Source organism: Podarcis pityusensis (genome assembly GCF_964106645.2).
Source record: "Podarcis pityusensis genome assembly, chromosome: 2".
Taxonomy (NCBI): domain Eukaryota; kingdom Metazoa; phylum Chordata; class Lepidosauria; order Squamata; family Lacertidae; genus Podarcis; species Podarcis pityusensis.
The window spans coordinates 61,147,470-61,170,349 of record NC_138029.1 but is presented as its reverse complement, the minus strand read 5'-3'; the positions used below and the strand labels follow the sequence as shown (position 1 = coordinate 61,170,349).

General features: G+C 40.6%; 2 long non-coding RNA genes across 3 annotated transcripts in view; one reads left to right on the top strand and one right to left on the bottom strand.

Annotated features, from left to right (window-relative positions):
* The window catches only part of LOC308471983, a 66,613-nt gene extending 56,679 nt beyond the window's left edge, over nt 1-9,934 (top strand). For both annotated transcript variants that reach the window (XR_013983224.1, XR_013983225.1), the window contains 2 exons: nt 8,401-8,500; nt 9,891-9,934. This is a non-coding gene — a long non-coding RNA (uncharacterized lncRNA). The remainder of the gene's footprint in view (nt 1-8,400; nt 8,501-9,890) is intronic.
* A 3,193-nt stretch (nt 9,935-13,127) lies between these two features.
* LOC308471984 lies at nt 13,128-22,555 on the bottom strand. The gene is made up of 4 exons (XR_013983226.1): nt 22,475-22,555; nt 21,073-21,156; nt 17,744-17,812; nt 13,128-13,218 (listed from the first exon to the last, which is right to left on the bottom strand). It is a non-coding gene; the product is annotated as an uncharacterized lncRNA (long non-coding RNA).
* Nucleotides 22,556-22,880: the final 325 nt, after the last annotated feature.

The following is a 22,880-nucleotide window of genomic DNA, read 5'->3' as shown; positions in this document are numbered from 1 at the left end:
AACTAATTTTAGCTCACCTCCTATCACAAAGCAAACTGCTAACAGTTATCCTAAAAGATGATACATGAAGAGGAGCTGTATATGAGCAATAATATGACCGCCTCAGCAGGAGAGGTGAGAAATAGGGCTTATTTCATCAGCTCTGCTGAAAGGCCAGCACTGTCAGACAGCTCCTGCCCCTGAACTCTTTCCAGCTGATCAATATTTAACTTTAAGAACTGGTTCCTTAGTTGTCTCCACACTCCCCTCTTTTCTTCCTGTTCCCTTTCTCTCTTTATGCCATGTTTAGTTTCCAAGCTTGTGGACAGGGAGCCACCTTGTTTTAAATTGGTTGTATGTGAACTACTCTTGGAGCGGGACACAAATGTAGCAAATAAATAAATAAATGTAGCAAATAAATAAATAAATAATAAAAGAACGGATAATCAGAACAGAAGCCAATACATATAACAACAGAAAAAAAATAAACCACACAAGGCATTAATAACCTGACAAAGGAATAAGTAGGTCTTCAGCTGGCAACAAAGATTTGGCGCTAGGCTCCAACTCAGAAGTGAGGGTAACTACATAATGAATTTCAGCTGGTTGTGGCAAAACCAAAAGGGTCTTCTCCAACTTTCTCAACACATTGGTGGGTAGATACAAGGAAATGCACTCCTTAAGGTGCATAGGTCCTAAGTTGTACAGGGCTTTGTAGGTCATTACCAGCAGTTCTTACATTAGCATATTGGCAGCCAGTGCAGCTCTTTCAGAATTGGTGTTACATGATCCCAGTAGGCTGCACCACTCTATAGCCTAACAAGTGCACTTTGTACTAGTCTATCTACAAGGGCAGGCCCACATGGAGTGCATTACAGTAATACAACCAGGAATGATCACAGCTAATGGACCAGCTGTAGCTGGAGGAAAGTGCTCCTTGGCAATGAGGCCAATTACACCCTCAAGAGACAGTGTTGGATCCGAGAGAATCCCCAGACATACATACCACCTCTTTCAGGGGGAGAGCAACCCAAACTCATCTACAATAGGTTGTGTATCTAATATGAGCATAGGACTATACAGTGGTACCTCGGGTTACAGACGCTTCAGGTTACAGACTCCGCTAACCCAGAAATAGTACCTCGGGTTAAGAACTTTGCTTCAGGATGAGAACAGAAATTGTGCTCCGGCGGCATGGCAGCAGCAGGAGGCTCCATTAGCTAAAGTGGTGCTTCAGGTTAAGGTACCTCAGTTTCAGGCTAAGAACGGACCTCCAGAACGAATTAAGTTCTTAGCCCGAGGTACCAATGTATTACAAACCATTGTTACACAAAGCTTTGAAGATTAACTTCCAAGGACAGATAAGGATGAAGGACAGATAAACACTTAGGACAGGGCGGTCCAACTTTTCATACCAAGTGGGCCACAAGAGTACTTTGACACAGAACCTGTAGGCCATGCACTGAATTAAACTTCCATATCCTAAAGATGATCATAGTTATATATATTTTCTAATTGTTGTGGTTGGTATTTTCCCCCATAAATGAGCGTGTACGTATGAAGCAAGATCAAAACTTCTAATAAAATTTTATGTAAAATGTTACCAATAAGCAGGCTTAGATTTTTAAGACTTTAAGATTTTTTTGTTGAATGTTTCTAAGGGCCGCAGGAAAAGCCCTGCGGGCTGAAGGTTGGACCACCCTGACTAAGAGTTTGCTATATTGGGCAGAATTAGATGGAACTCTATACCATAAGACTTTATATATATCATTCTTTGCAGCATAAGTGTAAAGCCAGTGTTCTGAACTCAGTGTCTCTTGCTAACGCCAGTAATTCAATTCACAATGTGTGCAGTCACGTCTACCAGTCTAAGACTAGTTGGAGATAGAAGCCATAAGAACTAAAGACTCAAGCTGACAATGGCTGCACAGCCACCTGGCATAGCAACAGGGACTGACAGGGGGAGAATAAGAAAATTACTATTTCCCCTTCATTAGAGAGGGGCTGGCAGCTGCATTAAAGCACATATAGCAGATGCTTCTTGGTATGGAAGCAGGATTTAAAAGGCTATGCGCCCACAAGCCTTCACAGTATGAGTTTCAAACACTGGTAGTTGGTGTAGCTTCCATTTTTATCTATATTGGTGTAAATTAGCTGCCCGTCATTCATTGCATTAGTTATGCCTATGTCTGCATTCTTCTGTCTCTAGTTAGCCTTGGTCTAAAATGCTGAACATGGATGCTGCAATACCAAAGTAAACTTACATTTCGAAATAAATAATTTATGCCTCAGAGTGCATTAAAATGTACACTACAGGAATGCAATAACTACTTGTGTACCTGTCAGATCTGATAGTTAACTTGGACATTTCTTCAAGCTTGATCCCCCCCCCCATTCTTCTGTGCCATATTGTGCACAGTTGTAGTATTAAGCAAATCAAGGTTTATAGAGAATTCCACTTAATGTTACATAAGCAGGCACATTTTTGAATGTGCAACAGGTGTGATAAAGCACAGTACAGTAAAGTACAGATGTTTCAACCTGTCTTTTCAAAAGACTTGCAGTTCTTCTTTTCTGCTACAGTGGACTTTGAATTAAATTTCCAATGTGTTGATAAAGTCCTATCATGACTGCAAATTTTATGAAACAAAAGAGATCACTTCTGCCTTTTCCTAGGATCCCACATTCATCCTTAGGAGGTCTATGAAATTGAGGCAACTTCCATTTTATCATTACTTGCATTGCTTTCCCTCCGTCAACACTTTCTGGAATTGGCCACATGCAGGGAAAGACTAGGTAAACATGGATTTTTGTATGCTGTTTTCACTTTATATATTTTTATTACTCTGAATATAGAGATTTTTGTACACATTTGATTGGAGAGCTGTATTACTGAGTGTGGAGAATGCAGATTTCAAAGGATAGCTGGATTTCAGTTCCTGCATTGTTTCAGGAAATGCAAATTATGTAGAGTTGCATAAAAATCTGAACTGAATTGTATTCCCTTCCCTCATCTTTGGTTGATAGCATGGCAATATGCAACAGCCCCCCCTTTAGGAATATGCCCAGCGTGGCCTGTTCATTGTAATGCCTGTCAAATACAGCAAACCTATTCCCTTTGGCTTTCGCAGAGAGAACTTGCTGCTAGACTTCTGCAAGAAGGGAAAGAAGAGGTTTAAATCTTCTCTGGAGTGAGTAGGAATGTTTGAAAGTTTTAAAGAAGCAGTGCTACTCTGGCTAAGAGCAAAATGTTTTCATTTGTTCAGCCGTTTCTCATTCTCAGCTTCTCATCTGTGGTACTGACCCCACATTTCAGAGCTGTTGTACATTTTACTAAGAAAGCGTATGTGAAGCATTTTGATGCAAAGTATGTACTGATGCAAATGATGGTTTGTCATATAAAGTTTATCTAGGCCTTGACACACCATCATGTAGTTTCTTTGTGGAAACAGGTTTTTGTTCTTGGAAGTTAAATCTCTCCTTTGTCCTCTTCCTGTATTCCTTCCATAGGGTAGAAGAGTAGATGTGAGTGGAAAACACCCTCCAAGTTTAGAGCAACATTATGATTTCCATTAGCAAAGTGCTTTATTGTATTCACTTTCACGATAGCTATATGAGATAGCCAACTATTAAACCCATTTTACAAGGTCTTGCACATTGCTAGCACCTATTTTATTTATTCACCTCTCTTTCTGTGAGTGCGTCGTGACATCTGCAGTGTCCTCTTTTAAAGTAGTTTGAGGGAAGAAAACATTACAAAATAGCTTCTTTTGATTATCATACTGTATTTTTAGCTCCACATTGTTGCTAGAATCTTCCCAGAAGCAAGGATCTTTCCTGACCTATCTATGCCCCTTACTATCTGTCAGACATTGATTTTCTTGTGTTTCCAACAGAGCTTGAAATTAACACAGCTGTGCTTATTATTAAAATACAACTGAGCTTAACCACTGCCTTTCCAATGTCATTAGCAGACTCTTAGCAATTTGTATTGCATGTGTATGCATGTGCCTGCACACACAATTTTATTTAAAAATAGATGATTACTTATTGTGACTCAACTTATGGATCTTGGGCACAAAAGAAGTTTGGTTTTTTTTGGTCATTTGGAGGCCTAATTCCAGCCCCAATGTAAGGACAGTATTTGGCAAGTATGTTGGTGCCTCCCCCCTGTTCTGGCATAAATGTGCTCAGCATTGGTAGAAGGCAGAAAAGCTAGGCTACACTGGCTCTGTAGTAGAGGAGCTGTGGATAGGAACAGGGGAAGTGTGGTGCAACCATTTCACAGCTTTAAGATAAAAAGGAGTATTGAATTCACAGATGCCATGCATTGAATTCTACTTTCCCCATGGTGACACAAGCCGCTGTTTATTAGGGATTATAAAGCTATATCTGAAATTTCATGCCTATCAGTTAATATCTTGACCCTCCTCCACGAAAATAGCTGTTTACTTGGCCGTTTTCCTATGTCGTAAAGGCTGAAATTTCAGTTTAGTGGAGCAGGGTCAAAATATTAACTGATATGCATGAAATTTCACATATAGCTATATAATCCCTAGTGTAGTAAGATAAGACCTTTGGAGCAGGCATTTTCAAAAAAAAAGTTTTTAATGAACCGCCCTACTGTTTATGCCACCAACCACATAAATACTTGGTTCGAACCACTCCTCCAAGTGCCAGGAATCCAGGTCATTGTGATCAAGTGAGGGTTAACATGATTATTATTTTTGCCTCTCTACATCTGGTGACACAGAATGGTCATTTTGTAAGCAGCATGAAAATCTGTGGCATACCCTGATTTGAGTAAAATGACGGTTTCACATCAGGCTGCTTTACTGCAAGACATAAGTGTTCTCCCTCTTTACCCATCCAATCACTTTCATCTCTCAAATGATAATGTTTTTCTCCTTCTTGACATGGTGCAATGCATGAAATGCCACCCCAGACAATCAAAGTCTTGTCCATTGGTTTCCATGGCAACTGTTTTAGATACATGCATTTGAACCAATTTTGGGAGGCAGAAGGAAACCAAATAAGAAAATTGAAGTCCTTTTTTGCTTTTCACAATTTGGAAAGCACAGACCTATGTCGGATTCTCTCTTCTCCTGCCCTCCATGACTATGTTGATATGAGAGGGAGAAGAAGAAGATGAAAATCTTCACGTGAAGAATATAAATGCAAAACCGAAGGGCTATATACCAGGTGCAAAATGGTGACAGAGCAAAAAGGAGACACTGAAATACTATGTGTCGTTCTGAAAGGCAATATGCAAAACTAGGATAGTTTTTTGTCCAAGCTGTCCAGAAACCTCAATGCCTTTTCTTTTCCCCCTGAGAAACTCAACCAAGCTGCTTTGGGAAACACCCAGAACTTCAGAGGAGAAGGGGTGGGGGAGGAGATCTATTGTTTTGGTGGAAAGATCTAGATTTTAATCACATTGAATTATTTTCCCATGGCACTCCACTCACAGTGTTTTGTGGAGGGATTAAAAACTGAGATTCCCTATACTAGACAGTGGGGAGATCTATAATGCACCCCCAAAAATCAGTGGGTTGGGTGCCAAAGTCCACCCACTACTAGTGACCATTGGGATAGCATGACACTTGAGGGTTGAGGGCAGGTGTTATTTTTCCACCACTCCTTTCTTCTGTGCAAGACAATAGATCACAATTGTATCCTAAAATATCCATGGGGAGGAGCAGAACACCCCCCCGACTCTTGGGCTAATAGGGTATTTTGGGGGGAGTGATAGTTTCCCCATCCCAATCTTTGATGGGAATCCCTGGTCTTTGCTACCCACTTTGATTCCCATTATACCAACCCCAAAATGGTAAAACCTGCCTTGTGGGATAACCACTGCATCAAATTCTGGCAAAAAATAGAAAAGCTATCAACTTTTCATTTATCTTTATTTTATTTTATTTTAAACTACACTCTAAATGTGTCCTGCATGGAAACCTAGTACATCTCTGCCTACAGTTTGGCAGACTTACCGTAATTCACTCTTTGGGGGCTGCTATGCCTCCAGATTTCATCCGCTTTGAAAAGGCAAAAAGTTATTGCCGTTATTGCATTCCCTATTGAAGTGAAAGGGCGAAAGACAGAGCTTCACTTTTAATAGATCTAAGTCAGTCCCAAATAATGTGTCAAATTTGAAAGATGCAGAGTGACTTTGAAACAGATTGAACTGCTTTCCAAAGCAAGAGATACAAGTCAAATTCAGCACACTGGATCTGGTTGACTTCAAATGGTCGCTCTACTTAGCCCTGTCCACTAGTAGTGTTCTTACTTTTCTTTATAGTGGTGGTGGTTCCACACATTCAAAAGCAAAAGCTTTCTGCAAACATTAGAAATCACATATGGCTGTGCCAGGTAATTCATGTGCCAATGTTTCCCCTGCCTTTCCTTGACATTGATGACACAACTGCTTTGATGCGAGAGCCAGGCCTATTGCCAGCTTTTCTTTCCTGACTGCCTTGAGTTCCACACACAGCTTTTCATTTCCCCAAATTTGCCCTTCGTTTGTGATACGAGTCCACATATATTTTTCATAATATGATCACAAGAAATACATACTGTATCCTTTTGCAATGCCTGCAGAAATTATGTGACTCTGTGATGCAATAACAATGTTAGGTATAGGTGTTTTAAAGAGGATAGCAACAGGAAAGGGTGTGGCCTGGTCTATGCAATCAGCAGATGAGATGACATGGGGAAAATATTCATGTTTCAGACTGCAGGTGGTATTGGTATAGGGTGGTTACTTGCACCTCAGAATACAGGAAATGCAAAAAAGAGGACAAAAAAGACATGGGTTTATATAAAGCTTGCATATGCTAATTTATATGTATAGATGCAATTTTACACTTTCTATAATTTAAGAAGAAATAAAATACATCTCACCATAATGGGGAATACCAGAACCTGTGTACTTGCTCAGTTTTCATCCAGGCACTAAGAGTTCATGGGCAATTTCAAGCCCCTGCTTCCCCTTTTTATTTAAACTTGGGTTGCCACATTTCATAAAGTAAAATTACTGACACCTGCGAAGTTGTTGAGGAGACCCCCAAAATGTTGAGCTTTTTTTTTGGGAACAAACCCAAATTGTTGTGCTTTTTCCATCACGTTGGCATACATCCAGGACATGTCAGACTTGGACTAGGTCACAATAAGACACATTACCACTCTATGTATTATAAACAATGGCTACACAATAGTATGTTGCATAAAGGGCTAGGCTAGAACCCTAATAATAATAATAATAATAATAATAATTTTATTTATACCCCGCCCTCCCCGGCCAAGACCGGGGAGATTTAGTATCTTAGGGAGTGTCTTGTTTTGCTTTGTTTCATGGGGGAGCACTGAATAATGAAACACTCTTCCTCCAGGAAGCACCAGGCAACTTTCCTCTGGCCTGAAGGAGCAGGTAGCATATGTGCAGCTGCCCAGTGGTGAAGCCTGGTAGTGCATGCTTGTTGTAAGGAATCCCAGAGGCATCGTTGAAAGGGTTGCCATATTTTGAAGAGCAAAAAAGAGGACACATTTGCCAACTTCTACTTTTAACTATGGATCGCTATGACGACTCTACCCATGAAAAAGAGGATGTGTCCTGGAAAAAGAGGACATATGGCAACCTGACTTGGATGCTGAGTGGTGCTGCAGTATGTATATGTTAACCAACCAATGCTGGTAGGGGGCTCCTCCACAACCACCCTCACAAAGTAAGAAGTGTCAGACCGGTTCACCTTGAACACAATGTCACTAGGAATACAGGTGTATAGCTGTGGTCAGGGAAGTATCTCTGAGAGGACAGAAGTAAATTAAAATTGGGAACAGTGGTGGACTTTAGGCTCTCAAATTTCAGCAGCACCCTGTGTGATGCTTAAATTCATGCCCCCTCACCTCTCATGCTCCTTTCTACATCATTGCTGCAGCACCCCCTGCAGTGCTGGTGTCCAGTGCAGCCGAACCATTCGTGCTACCCTAAAACAACCTCTGTTGGGAACTACTCTTTTCCATGGTAGAGTAAAAGCTGAAGAGCTAGTTGATTGTTGTTAGACCTCGTTATAACCAGGTGTGTAAGAGCTGAGCTATTGCTATGGTGGATGCTAAAAGCAGGGATTTGTTAACCCACATAGAGCTTATGCTGCAGTTTCTATTGGCTGAAGTCACTAGTAAATGGACTCATCCTTTTTGACCGAAATCACTACCGGATGGAGAGGTTTGTAATCCACCCTAGTATCTGGGGTCTTGCTTGCACTTCCTAAAGGCTGAAGTGGCAAAGAACATAAGGAGCTGCAGGAGGCTCTCTGTAGCCACCTGCCTTTGATTGGATGAAGTATTTGCAGCACACTCAAACTCATTGCTGTCACCTGTTGGAGAACTTATATTGCAACACTCAAGTTTTTGCATTTTCAGGGAACATGCAAGGGGCCTTGCTTCACTAGCTGTCTTCTTGAATCAACTGTAAGGCCAGAGGTCATAAAGTTTCATTGGCACACTTGGACACTGGAATGAGGTGAGTTTTCTTCAGCTTTATGCTTTTGTCCTAGTTATCAGTCTCCTGTTGTTGATGCTGCTGCTGTTTATTGACTTGAATAAATAATGTTGATTAGCCATAACAGCAGTGTGTGTGAGTCTGCTACCCAGACCTCGAAATTGAGGTCTGAGAGTTTCTGAGTGGGAGCTCCAGCCAGAATTGAGTGCAGTACAAAATGAAGGAAGATAACCCTTTGGCACTGAACCTGGCCAGTGGACGTTGACCCAAGGCTGAGCTGACAGATAGTCCGAAGGTGGTAAAGACTTACTATATCGTGGGAGAGGCAAATGGGAGGATGCCATTAAAAGCATAATAGTGGCAATAAGTTTGAATGATAGTATAAACTGCAAAATAAAACAAAGGTCTCTCGTTAGCTGGCAAAACAGTTGCCATTTCCTATTGAGGGCATTAACCTATGGCTACAGTTTGTGTCTTTTGAATTCTAGTAACAATTTAAATCTGCTCTTTGTTCAAGTGTGTACATTCTGCCCTGGACTCCTGACCTAACATCTAACAAGACAACGTTTTGCCAAAGGGGGACTGTGTACTATATTGCTCAGCCAGAGGGAAAATCCAGTGACATTACAAGGCATAAGCTTTAATTAGGCAGCAAGGTAATAGTTTGCACAGTGTGCTGACTACTGAGCATGTTCCTAGTGAAGGTCACTGCGGCCCAAATAGTCCATTGATTATAAGACTGCACCTGAGAGGGGTTAAAAGTTTTGAACTCTATGAAGTTAATATTGATTTTTTTTCTTGAAAGCAAATGTTGCTCACAGTATCTCTCATTCAGTAGGTGGTGATTCCCCCCTCCTTCCAGGAGCTCCATAGAGGGTTTTTTTAAAAAGTGGTTGGATTTTTCGTAGTCAGTTAGCGGGGTGGGTGAGGGGAGGAGGCTGTTGCCATGAGACAACTGATGTCTATGAATGCTGTTGGTAGCATAGCTGTTAATTTGTAATTTTTCACCTGTTTCTTTTCTATTGTCTGCAGATTTCCTGGTTCATAGTAAAACTTTTATTTTAAATTTATCATAAAATTTATTCACTGCTTGATTGTACAGAAAAATCAAAGCAGTTTTTCTTAGGGTGTGTGCTTCTAATCAATCACTGTTCTGACTTCACTCATTGGCTAAAACACTGAAAGGTAGAAGCAGATTCATTTTTCACAATGCAATGGGTTATAATGGTGCCTGCACATTTTGCTTCTTAATTATTGTTCTACAGTGGCTACAGATGTTGTGGTGGTTGTGGTTGTTGTTGAAGTGAAAGCTCAGAGTCTGTCCTGCCCCACAGCTGACTTTTTGACCTGATATAGCAGTAATTCTGCTTTGACCTGATACAGCAGTAATTCCTGTATCCCTTTTTGGTAGGAATCTCTTGCCTTGAAGTGCAACACCGTTTTTGAAGACTGGGCATTCTAAGTCTAAGGCTTTGCAAAGGACAGATGTTAAGTTGCAGATGAGAGCTGGTGTTGTTGTATGTGAAGTGGCTAAGAGCTAAGCAAGACATACCATTAAATTGGGTGAAGGTGATTAACTTTTTCATTATGCAGATAGTAGCATTGGGAACCAGGTAACAAGGAGATTAAGTTTAACCCTTTTTCTCCTGACATGATCTTAGTGAAAATGGCATCCATAGTTGCTGTATGCATCAGAAGCCTCCCCTTCTCCCAACAATTGTTTGCATCTATTGGCACCAATGAAGGCTTCTCTCCTTATGCAAACAACCATGGCATGGGGGAGATTTTTAGTCAGCATCATATAAGTGGGGGGGGGGGGGGAAGGGGCAAACTCTCCCACCCTCTTCAGGCCACTGCTGCTTGGCTTCTCCATTACAGTGGTACCTCGGGTTAAGTACGTAATTCGTTCCGGAAGTCCGTACTTAACCTGAAACTGTTCTTAACCTGAAGCACTATTTCTGGGTTAGTGGAGTCTGTAACCTGAAGCTTATGTAACCTGAAGCATAAGTAAACCGAGGTACCACTGTACTGCTATTTTCACAACAAAACCTGTGCATGTTAATGGCATGAATTCAATTAATGTTAAATGCAATTGGTCCCGAGAGTGTGAGGTATAAGCCCCAAGTCCCTGGTTTAAATGTTGCCTCTATAAAGAACTCACTAGGTGGTTTTAGATAAGGCACTCTCTCAGGTCTTAGGGGGTTCTCAGTAACTTTTTGGTGCCCTTCTCCCATAGCTTTCCTTCATGGCAATGGTGGATGACTTCAAGCTCTGGAGTATTGTGGAATATTTAAATTTGTGGTTCATAACTGCCTAAGGCACTTGTTGGGCACTGGGGCTGCAACATGTGCCTGGAGGTAGCAGGTGGTGACACTGGGCTTGCACCTCTCTGAGCCTTGCCCCATCTGTATTATGGGGATAATACTAGTGTACTCCATAGAGTTGGAAGGAGATGCCACACCCAGAAAGGCGCATCTAGCTCTTCATTGCTTGCTTTAAAGCATGTTATACTGCATTTTTATACAGTGTGGGTTTTGTTTTTCTGCACTTTACACTCATTGTTTTTTGCTTTTTAATTTGTTTTGTGGTTTTTAATTTGTGTTTTTTAAAAAAAAATTGGTGGTTTTTATTCGGAAATTCTTGTAACCTACATTGAGCTGGTATTTGCTTAGAAAGATGGGGTATACAGCTTATTATTTTTAAATGAGTAAGTAAATGTATGTTCAGCACATAGAACACTTTGATATGGTATATGAATACTAAACATTCATTTGAAGCATGATCTTTGGCCATTTTTGCATCCTCCCAATATGTGGTTATGCTTTATTATAAAGAAGATTGGTATTTTGTGTAGATAATTTTTAATTTTTTTTCTTTAAAACGTCGGATGGAGGAAACGTAATTTTGAAGCTCTTATGCAAACAGTTTCTAGTTCGGTTTTAAAAATGAACTTCAGTGTAACGGTAAGCAGTTACTCTTTACAGAGTAGGCAAAAGAATGTTTAGAATTTGTCCACTGGGAAATAACAGCTTTACCAATATTCCACATGCTGGTGAGCATGACCAATAGCTTTGCTCCATCATAATTATATATTTTCTCCATATGGTTTTCCCCCAATTAAATTCAAGTGTATGGGCATTTAACTAGGCTTCAGTGTTTTTCTCATTAACTAGTGAGCCATTTCAGAAAACTAGTACAGCAACTTGCTGTAAAGCGTACATTGCTCATGTGTCTGACTTACAATGCCCATAGCCTTTTTCCACTGACTCTTTGGAATATCTGTGACAATGGTAGTGACTTTTGCCGCTGCTTTAGCAAATGAAACAGGAGAATGGAGGTAGCTTGATTGAATGCACAGTGACCTTTAGTGGGAGACAGAGATGTGCTAATATTGAAAGACAATTATATGAAGTGCCAGTGGGTACCAGCTTCCTGTTGATAACCTGCAATTCTAATTACCTACAAGAATCCAGGGCAGATGTTTGTGACTTGAATTAATTGGCACTCAGGAAAGAGTATTTATCGTGGTCACCAGCAGAAAAGAATACAAGAAACAAAGCAGGTTTGTCAGCCAAGAGTGCAGACCTCTTACAGTTCTCATTTTCTCCAGTTATCATGATGCCACAATCATGATTTTTATTTAGCTTTATTAAAATCATTACTGTTTGCAGCATCACCTTTAGATTAATGAATTTATTGTGCTCGTCTAACATTGCTGGTGATCAGAAGTCAAACTGGATCCTACCTCCTTATCTTTCTCTATTTGAAAGCTTTATAGATCTATAAAGGAATGAGGGGGATCGATGCCTTTTGAATCGAGATTGGTATGCATGAGGTGAGAAGGAGAAATTGAATTGGGTGCCACTTGTATACTAATGACACCTCCCTCCATCAGCAGATTCATATGAATGTTAAACAACATGGAAACAAAATAGAACTCTGAACGTTGCAGCATAAATATCATGGTACAAAACAACCCCTCTTCTGCCCCAATTTCTAGAAGTGACCTGTTAGATAAGAGCAAAACCATTGGAGCATGGTGCCTCCTCCTACCATTCCTGACTGGTAATCTAGAAGGATTCCATGATGGATAGTATCAAATGCTGCTAAAATGTCTAGGAGAATCTAGGGCTGCCATACGTCTGGGTTTTCTTGGACATGTCCGGGAATCAGACTGTCAAAATGGCGTCTGGGTGAACATATAGCGACTAGGGTGATTTTTGTAATAAAAATGCTTTAAAAATCCCCCCAAATCCCAAAGACTTTATTTTTTGGGGGGGGAGATGTTCTCAGAAAATCTTCATCCCCTCCCCAAAAGTCAACAGCTTTGTCTGGATTTTCACTTTTGGGATATAGCAACCCTAGGAGAATCAGCAGGTATGCATTCACCTATTTCTCGCAAAGGTTCTCAGCCAGGGCAACCAAGGCAGATTTAGTTCCGAAACCAGGTTAAATATCAGATTGAAATGGGTTAAGGTAATCTGTGTTATTTGGGAATTCCTGGATTTGAGCCCCCGCCAGAAGAACAGAGCATCTTTTGTCAATCATTAATATAGTAACCTCCATACACCTGGTATTAGAGAGAGTATCAACTGGGTGAAAGGCTGTCCATGTGAAAGGCTGTGTGTTTAAAAGCTACTATTTCGTCCTTTGTCCTCCAGCCCTTTATTTCAGAAATTAAGCAGAATAGAAAAGCATCAACATTCTGTGCTGTTCTTGTGGGAACGAGTGTGACGTATCTAGAGAAAAGAGCAGAAAAGTCAATTGAGACTCTTGACACATATTTTAATTAGGATGAGTAACGGAGCAAGGCTAACTAGCTTTCTTCGTTGCTCACATTTGGGAAGATGCACTGAGTTTTCTGTCTACTGTTGCCCTATTTAGAATACGCAATTGCCTTGACACACAAATGAAATCGGAGACATATTCTGATCCAATGGAACAAAATGGAAACACTTACTGGCTCCAAAAGTGTGTCATTGTTTCTTTTTGACTTGCAGAAAGCCAAAAAGTATAAAATGCACAAAGAATTGATCAGGCATTAAGAATGTTAAAACACATTAATAATGCTAAGGACCAACAACCCAATTATAGCAAAAGAATAAGAGAAACACTAAAAAAATCTCCAGCCTTCAGATTTGAAATTCCTAGTTACTTTGTGCTAGTAGAATTTAAGAACTTCACCTGTCTTTCAAAGGCAAGGAAATAACTAAATGTTCAGGGTTCATGTGTGGAGGAAGTTTTGCACTATGTATGAAGGTGTCAAGAGCAAAACAGCCCTGCTGCTAGCAGAAACGTATCCAATCTAAGATGAGGTATCCAAAGCAGGGCACCCCCATTTTAGATGAATTTTAGATTGCTTATGTAAGTAGTTATTTACAGATGTTATCTGCACCCTCTCAAAAGGGTTGTTTTCTGCCTTAATAGGAAGTGGGTAGTTCCTTGGAGCTTTGTCGTGCTTTGATTCTAACCATAACCATATGAACCATATGAACGTAAACTTGGGGTTTGCCCCCGACTGTGCATTAATCAGAGACCCGCAGCCAGTCGTAACCCCCTGACTAGTGTATGATACCTGTTGCAATTGCACTTTGTTTTTAAGTGTAAACATATCTTAAGCTTACACCTACAAATGCAGTATTTTAAGTGGCCTGGACACCTGTGCATGCACACTTGAACTTAGTGGGACTTGCAAGTAAAAGCATGCATAAGATAAACTTTGCTGTACAACTGAGATTTGTTGGGAGTGTGACATTTTTCAGAACTGGTCTTCCACTAAGGAAATAATAGACAGAAATTTGGGGTGATGACATTAAAGGTAAATTTTGACATGCAAAATATACCCGAAACAGTTTTGCCCAAATTCATTGTGTTTTCCTTAGGCACCATATCCCAGTGTTGCCTTACAAAAGTAGCTGCCCCACGTACCTGAGCTATTAGTTATCTGAATGACTTGAATGTCCCTCAGGGAAGGGGAATAAATGAGGTTGTACCGTAATTAAAATTTGACTGGATCAGTCATGCTTGCAGGCTACATACGTGGCATATGTCAAAGTTAAACCATAATTGGGAAGGATTTACCGTCCTTAGATTATGCAGTCCCCAAATGCAGACAAAACCATCTGTAACTATTTCCCATGCAGATAATCATGCACAATGTTATGAATATTGAGTTGATGGTTCCTGATTCTATTGTATTTCCTCCCTAAACAAATTTTAAAGATTGTTTTTATGATTTATAAGATCTAGTTCAAGTAGAGTATCCACTTGGATGTATATGAACATTCATATGTTTGTTGTTCATCCTGCTCTCCTGCTAAGCATATATTGACATCATCACTAGATATATATGAATTTGCGTTACTCCTGGCTAGAAACATCATTGTACATCTAATTGTGCATCTTTCACGCTGAGCGTATGAATCAAATCTGTCATTCATTTTGGCTGCTCTACTGCAGATGAATTTAGCTCCTGTGTGTAGTATATACATAGCAGTTTAGGGTGGTTTTGTTCCAGCTGTTATTTATGGTGAAGTTACAGCTTTAAGACATGTCCTTTCCAATGTCATGGGGGGGGGGGATATCTGTGGTTTGCTAGGGTAAACCTAAGGGCTATAGTTAACTTACTGTTTTTAGTACAGTCACTTTCAAATTGCTTTGGAACAAAAAAAACCAAAAACTAAGAAGCAAACCAACCTTGAAAAAAATTGGATAGTTCTGGACAGACAACCTTTATTTGTGGTTGCCAGTTAGGTGTGCAGAGCACATATCAGATACCCAGGGAAGAAGGGAAGCATCAGAATGAGTCAAAGAAAATCTTTGGGACTTGGCAACCCTTTATAACAGCACAAAACTATGGGTATTCTCTGCAGTGACTAGAGTCTTTGGATCTGGTGTGCAAGCTGAATTCCATGCCTTGTTCTTATGCTATTTCAACCTCTATCCCCATTTCCTGAGGCCGTTAGCACAGTCGTTGCCAGCCTGGTGCATCCCAGATAGTTAAGTATACAACTCCCATCTGCTGCAGCTGTGCTGGCTGGTGCTGATGGGAACTTTAGCCCAAAATACATAGACTGCACCAGACTGGCAAAGGCTGCCTCACCCTCTGTTGCTGGTAATGTTGGCCGAAACAAAATGACATTAGCATATTGGCTTCATGCAGACCTGATCTCTAAAATATTCTGCGGCAGAGTGTATAGTGGCAGAGGAAGAATACTATTTCATGAAGAAGCTTAGGGTCCTACAGGTGATATGAAGCAACCAACACAGTATGTCAAATGGGAACCCAAAGTAATAAAAACCACATAGGGGCCCCGCCTTGAATGCCACCCCTGGGTGTGGGGAACTCTCCTGTGTGCCAGTATTGTGGCTAGAATTCTCAGGCTGCTGCCTTTGGTAAGGGACCTGTATCTTTTCAAAGGCCTTGTACTTTAATAAGCGCACAATGCACTGCACTCCTGCCACTCCTAAGCAGAGATTGAGAGAGGGAAGCCAGCAATGATTAGTTTGCCCCACACAGGTCTTATACATCTTTTAAGTTCCAGCCTTGAAGGCCTAATTGTGTTTCTGGAAAACTAAACCAGGAAGCACTTGGGATCTCTCCTCAGTGCACCAAATGCCCCGAGTTAATGCTTATATGATCAGATTTGTACTTTTATGTAACACTGTTCCTTTTCATTTTTACGATATTTGCAGGAACAAAGAAATGTGGAGCTCAAAGTTAACAATAAGTACTTGCACATAATAAAAGTTAAACAGCAGTGGTGTTAGACTAATTCCATTTGAACTTCCAGGGATTGCTTTTGGATGGGATTGGAATATATTTGTATAATCTCTAAGGATGCTTTCAGAGTGTATGGGCAATGATGGTTCTATCTCCAAGGCCAGCCATGCCATGATGCACTGTGAAGCAGTTCCTTCAAGTGGCAAATTTCATAGTCGGGGCCATTTCCTTACCTTCCACCCCCATCAGCCCGGACACCGAGGTCCAGCTCTGAGGCCCTTCTGGCGGTTCCCTTACTGCGAAAAGTGAAGTTACAGGGAACCAGGCAGAGGGCCTTCTTGGTAGTGGCACCCACCCTGTGGAATGCCCTCCCATCAGATGTCAAGGAAATAAACAACTTTTAGAAGACATCTGAAGGCAGCCCTGTTTAGGGAAGTTTTTAATGTCTGATGTTTTATTGTATTTTTAATATTTTGTTGGAAGCCACCCAGAGTGACTGGGGAAACCCAGCCAGATGGATGGGGTATAAATAAATTATTATTATTATTATTATTATTATTATTATTATTATTATTATTCCAACTGCAATCTTGAATATTATTTTTTAAATAATAAATATTCCAGTTTAGTTACATTTTTGCAGGAAACAGGCTATACAATATCTACATAATCATGACAGTAGTCTATGAAAGCACTGTTGTACCATTAAAAATAATTAAAAAACTGAAAAAGTTTACCAGTACTATACAAAATGGAGTGCATGAGCATGACTAAACAGGAAAACTGAATAGCCTCATCCTCTACCACAGTACTAGATGATAAAATCTGCTCACTAGTTGCTGTGATATTTATGAAAGCAATCCTGAATGCATGAGCTACATGCAGTAAATATTATTGTTGTCATGTTAGTGTTGTCATGGAAGTGTATCTAGCTCCTGTGGTTTGAACAGTGTATCCGATTTGAAATTTGATCATTATCATGTTCATTTCTTTGTTCTGTTTTCAGTGAACGTTCATGGGAATATCTTTCAGTCTCACCAGTTCTTTGAGCACAGGGCTTTTATTCCTGTGAATTTGAGCAGCTGTACGTGAACTAGGAAAATAATAAATAATGGCATGACAGAGACTCAAGGAAAAGAATGAGCCTTCAGTGATAATAGGCCCCATTCTGCTTTATTATTTTAAATACTTTACCTGCATGCGCCGTTAGTGCACTAGAACCCATTCTTTAGGAAGATAGATTCCTGGGTAAGTTGTTGAATTTTGACATTTGCTGTGAGATCCATCAAATAAATTCATTATTTCATTTATGTTCCCATAAAATTGAGCTAGCTCATGGCAAACTAAAATATTACCCCTTCAACATGCTACACGTTAAAATAATGATTCCCCAAAGGTGGTAGATCATATTGCACCAGTGGGTTGTGGAAGGTGTGTGTGTGTGTGTGTGTGTGTGTGTGTGTGAGATGTGAGGAAGGGAGGGAGTGAACTAATCACAGTGAAGGGAGGAAGTATAGGGCAAAAAATTCAGCTAGAATTACCAAGTCTGACTTCAGAACATAACGCAAATTTGGAACCCTTATATCCAGTGCAGAAATGCAGGCCACAATCTACAGAAATAGAAAACGAATATTAAGTCAATTTCTAGAATATTGTTACTCAGTAGCTTCAAGTTGACCTTGCAGGGAAGTGAGATGCAAATAGTCATTTCTTTTAGCATACTTATTTCACAAATGACTGTTACTCTGATATCTTGGTTTGCTCTACCTCTGCTGAGGTCAAGAGCACATTGCAAGTATTCTCCAATAATGCCAGTTTTCTCTCCTTCAAAATGAACTGTTACTTTTTGACACAAACAGATGGTTCCAACTGGTTAGCATCTGCAGAACTTAGTAACAGACTGTCAAAATTGATAATGACCAGTTTCAGCAACAGATGGCTTATAGTCAGATTTCTGTGTAAACTGACAACGGTACATTTAAAACGAAGGCTCCAGTGAACCTGTACGTTATAGCTATGATTACAGCACCACTTATACCCTGAAAAATTAAGCCAAGCTTTAACATAAGCGTTATGTAATGTCTGAGACAAAAGGTTAAGAATGATTGATTTGGCAATTACCATTGCTTTACAACATCTGCAGCATTCTTGTATAAATATTCCCTGCATGAACCGTTACAAAGCTTATTTTAATATTTATCATGCAGACCGACAAGAGATGCATTTGCTTTGTGAGGTGTATTTGTTTCAGATTCAAGAACCTCATTTAGTAGAAAATTATCTGCAGTAAAGACTGAAGTGCCAAGATACAAGAATCTGACCAATTAGGATGGAAAAATAAAACACTGAAGCCACCTGTGGAGTAATTTTCATTCAAATATGAAATATGAGGAAGTTGTCTTTGTTACTGAAGCTCATTGACTTGGAGGTCCAATTTTCTATCCTCAGCCGCCATCTAATGTTGGTACTTTCCCCAAGAAGCTCTCTGTCTCAGTATCGCCCAGCAGCAGCTCATGCATTGCATGTCCTAAAGATAACCTATTACAGTTGCCTAGAATATGCCTCTCTGCTGCTCTCTAGAATGTCACCACCATACTTCCCTAAGCTTCCTGCTACAATGCAGGTTCAATGTCTACATGAACAAAACAACAGGGAGTTTATTTTTCTTGAGATCCATAGTTGTAGGCCTGTGGCCAAATAGGGAAAAGAGAGAGCATGCCTCTCTTCCCTTGACATGCTCTGTTGGAGATGTTGAAAGAAACCCTTCATTGCTGACCTACATACAGTGATACCTCGGGTTACTTACGCTTCAGGTTACATATGCTTCAGATTACACACTCCACTAACCTAGAAATAGTGCTTCAGGTTAAGAACTTTGCTTCAGGATAAGAACAGAAATCGGGCTTCGGCGGCACAGCGGCAGCAGGAAGCCCCATTAACTAAAATGGTGCTTCAGGTTAAGAACAGTTTCAGGTTAAGAACGGACCTCCGGAACGAATTAAGTACTTAACCCGAGGTACCACTGTATAAGAGAAAGAAGAAAGTAGAGAAGACCATTAGCAGAGGGAGCAGAGTAGAAAGTCAATTGAAGTAAACAAACAAACATAGGAAGCTACTTTGTCAGGCTATGCCCCCCCGACTAACCCGATTGGTCAGCGGGGGACATGACGCGGCTGGGAGTCCCGATGATGAGGGCGGCATCACTCTGTCCCCTGCCAGGTCACAGTGAGGTCTTGGATACCCGCCCACAACTCCACCCCCCATGGAAGGGGAGTGGTCTAAACAGACAAACATAGGAAGCTACCTTATACTTAGGCCAATATTATACTTAGCTGAATATTGGCTACACTGACTGGTAGTAGCTCTCTAGGGTTGCAGGCAGAAGTCTTTTTCCAGCTATACCTGGCAGAGGGCAAATGGGGGACTTTCTGAATCAAAGCAGATGCTTTATCATGGAACTATGGCCCTTCCCCAAAGAATTGAGGGACAATGGTTTCCAGCACAGCTGGAGTTTGAAGAAAGATCCATGTGCAGATTTGTCTTCTTTGAGAGGATTGTATAAAATGTTTCAGTGCATGACCAGTCAGGGATTCTGAATGGCCAACTAAGGTGGAACCTGGTACCTATGAGATTCAGAGGGTACGTTATGGTTAAGGTATGCAGGGTTCAGGCATGCGAATGAAATATTTTTCAAAATTGCACTCTATCTGATTTTACCAAGTATTTGGTGAATCTGATATGAAGGAAAGCTGATCTGAATATTGCCAGGGGTTAGGGATCTCACAGTTGGATCTTGTGTACTTAGCAAAAACCGGGATGGGTGTTGGTAAAAAAGGTAAAGATAGAGGACCCCTGGATGGTTAAGTCTGGTCAAAGGCGACTATGGGGTTGCGGCACTCATCTTACTTTTCAGGCCGAGGGAGCAGGCGTTTGTCTGCAGACAGCTTTCTGGCTCATGTGGCTAGCATGACTAAACCTCTTCTTGCACAATGGTATAACATGATGGAAGCCAGAGCGCATAGAAATGGTGTTTACCTTCCCGCCGCAGCGTTAACTATTTATCTACTTGCACTGGTGTGCTTTCGAACTGCTAGGTTGGCAAGCTGAGACAGAGCAACGGGAGCTCACCCCGTCGCGGGGATTCGAACTGCCGACCTTCTGATCAGCAGCCCAGAAGGCTCAGTGGTTTAGACCACAGCGCCACCAGTGTCTCTGTTGGCAATATAATACAGTGGTACCTCGGGTTACATACGCTTCAGGTTACATATGCTTCAGGTTACAGACTCTATTAACCCAGAAATAGTGCTTCAGGTTAAGCACTTTGCTTCAGGATGAGAACAGAAATCGTGCTCCGGCGGCGCAGCAGCAGGAGGCCCCATTAGCTAAAGTGGTGCTTCAGGTTAAGAACAGTTTCAGGTTAAGTACAGACCTCTGGAACGAATTAAGTACTTAACCTGAGCTACCACTGTAGTTCCTTGCAGCAGGAGATGGCTTCTCTACACCATCCAGTGGAAACAGATTTTCAGACCATTGGGTGGGTACTGAGGATGGCTCTGTGCAAATAGAGCATGCCTTACCCATATCACCTTCAGCACCTTGACGGGAACAAATTGACAGATCCTCAAGATCAAAGGGAGAGATGAGAATCATTTCTCTCCTCTGATGAAGACTCTTTGCTTTAAGTGGCACCTTTAAAAAGATTTTGGGTGAGATGTTTGAATCATAGAATTGTAGAGTTGGAAAGCAGGGATGTTCTCTACACAATAGGCAAATCGGCTTCTGATGGCATCAGAAAGGTAACCAGAGAGTCAAAATCTGAGGTTTTTGTTTTGTTTTTTGTTTTAAAGGAATTCTTAAAACAGAGTCTTACCTTCATTTTAGATGATTCCATCACTTTCTCGCTTAGTCCAGGTTATGCAGGACATAGTGCTGGGTAGAATTCTCTGTTAAAATCCTGGGAGGCGGGGGTGAGAGAGGGGGAGAGAGAGAGAGAAAGAAAGAGGAGAAATTCACACTGTAATGGAGAGGAGGAGTGTTTTTATCTTGTGAATTGCCCTGTGATCTTCATATGACGGACAGTATACAACTTAAATAAAAAAACAGAATAGAATAGAATAATGTTGGGAGGACTAGGCTGAAGATTGGAGGAAGCATTTTATAGATGAATGTCAGAAACCTTTGGACCCAGTCTGCACTATAGATTATAATTAACGTTCTCCCCTCCTACCATTTTGTATTACTTTGCACACATCACCAGTGACAATTTTTCTCTCTCAATTGCCTTCACGATTCACTACTGTTAGGAGAATATATTTTCGAGCTTTTTCTTAAACACTTTGTTACTTTTCATTGAATTGCAATGATTTATGTGCAGTTTCCAAGGGATTAGTACATCTGATACCAACTTGAAATTGAAGCTGTAAAAATACAAAAGTGAGCTCCACTGTGGCTTGTTCTCTCTTACATCAACCTGCGCAAAATAATTGCCCACTTCAAGAAAGAGAAACATTTAAATTCCCAAGTTCCCTTAACCCATAAACTCATAGAAATAGTATTTTTTAATGGGAGGTTCTGTGCACTTTGGCTTCAATGGTCTGTTTTGCAGGTAGGCAATGACTGCTGCTCTGTTGCATGTCATAACTCTTGAAAATCATTCTTTTCGGTTGTCATTTTTGCTAAACTATCATTTAAAGTACATGAGATTCCAACACAGGGGGAAAATTGCATAGTCAAAATGTATCAAAATTGTAAGCCTAGTTAATTTCCATAAAATATTCAATTCAGTTTACTCTGGATTACTTTCCAGCACAAATAACTTTTTCATGAATGTGCAGTGCTTTTATAATGACACAATGGCTATTATGGTTTCAGCTTCTGAGAGTGATCAACTTGTAGAATAAAAAAGTGTTCTGTGTCCTAATCCTCATGGCAAAGGCAGGTGGCTTATTCCTTTGTTAGCTTCCAGAAAAAGGAATAACCCCCCTCATTTTTTATTCATCCGGATTCTCCTTTTATAAGGATCCTGGTGTACTAGGATTAGATTTTGCTCCCCAAATGTCAGGCCTACAGATTTACCATTCGCAATGGAGAAAGCCAATTATTTACTATCCTCTAATCAAGAGCGGGAACCAAGGTGACAGAATTGGGTTCTTGAGCTTCTGCATTGTGCATAGCTGTTTTTAATAGATGGTCTCTTTTGCAACAGAGTTTAATTAGTCTTAAATTAGTGCAACAGGATATGGAGGGTTATGAACAGAAGTTCCTTCACTCACCAGATTTTTCCACAGCTCTCCTTTTGAAAGCTACTCTTCCCAGAATCCCTGGAGTGCTCTTTACTCCTGGTTAAAAACATAAACTAAAGTTCCCAAACAATTTTAAAGAAAGAAAAGAAAAAAGAGAAGAAAGGAAAAAACCTAGTTTGTTAGGCCAGCTTTTTTTAAAAAAAGAAAGTGTAGAATGGGGGTGGGGGGAGAAACACCTTTGGTTGTGAATGTGAAAGTTGTGTGGATGAATATCCTTCTGTATTTCAGAGTGTAATACTAATTTAAAGCTTAACAGTTTCTGAGCCGCATAGTTGGATTTATTCAAAGGTCATGGTAGTAAAATTCAGTGCTTGTCAGAAGTGGGAATAGATGGTACCAGAATTGAGATTGCTGCCTGCCTGGTTGCATGCTATCA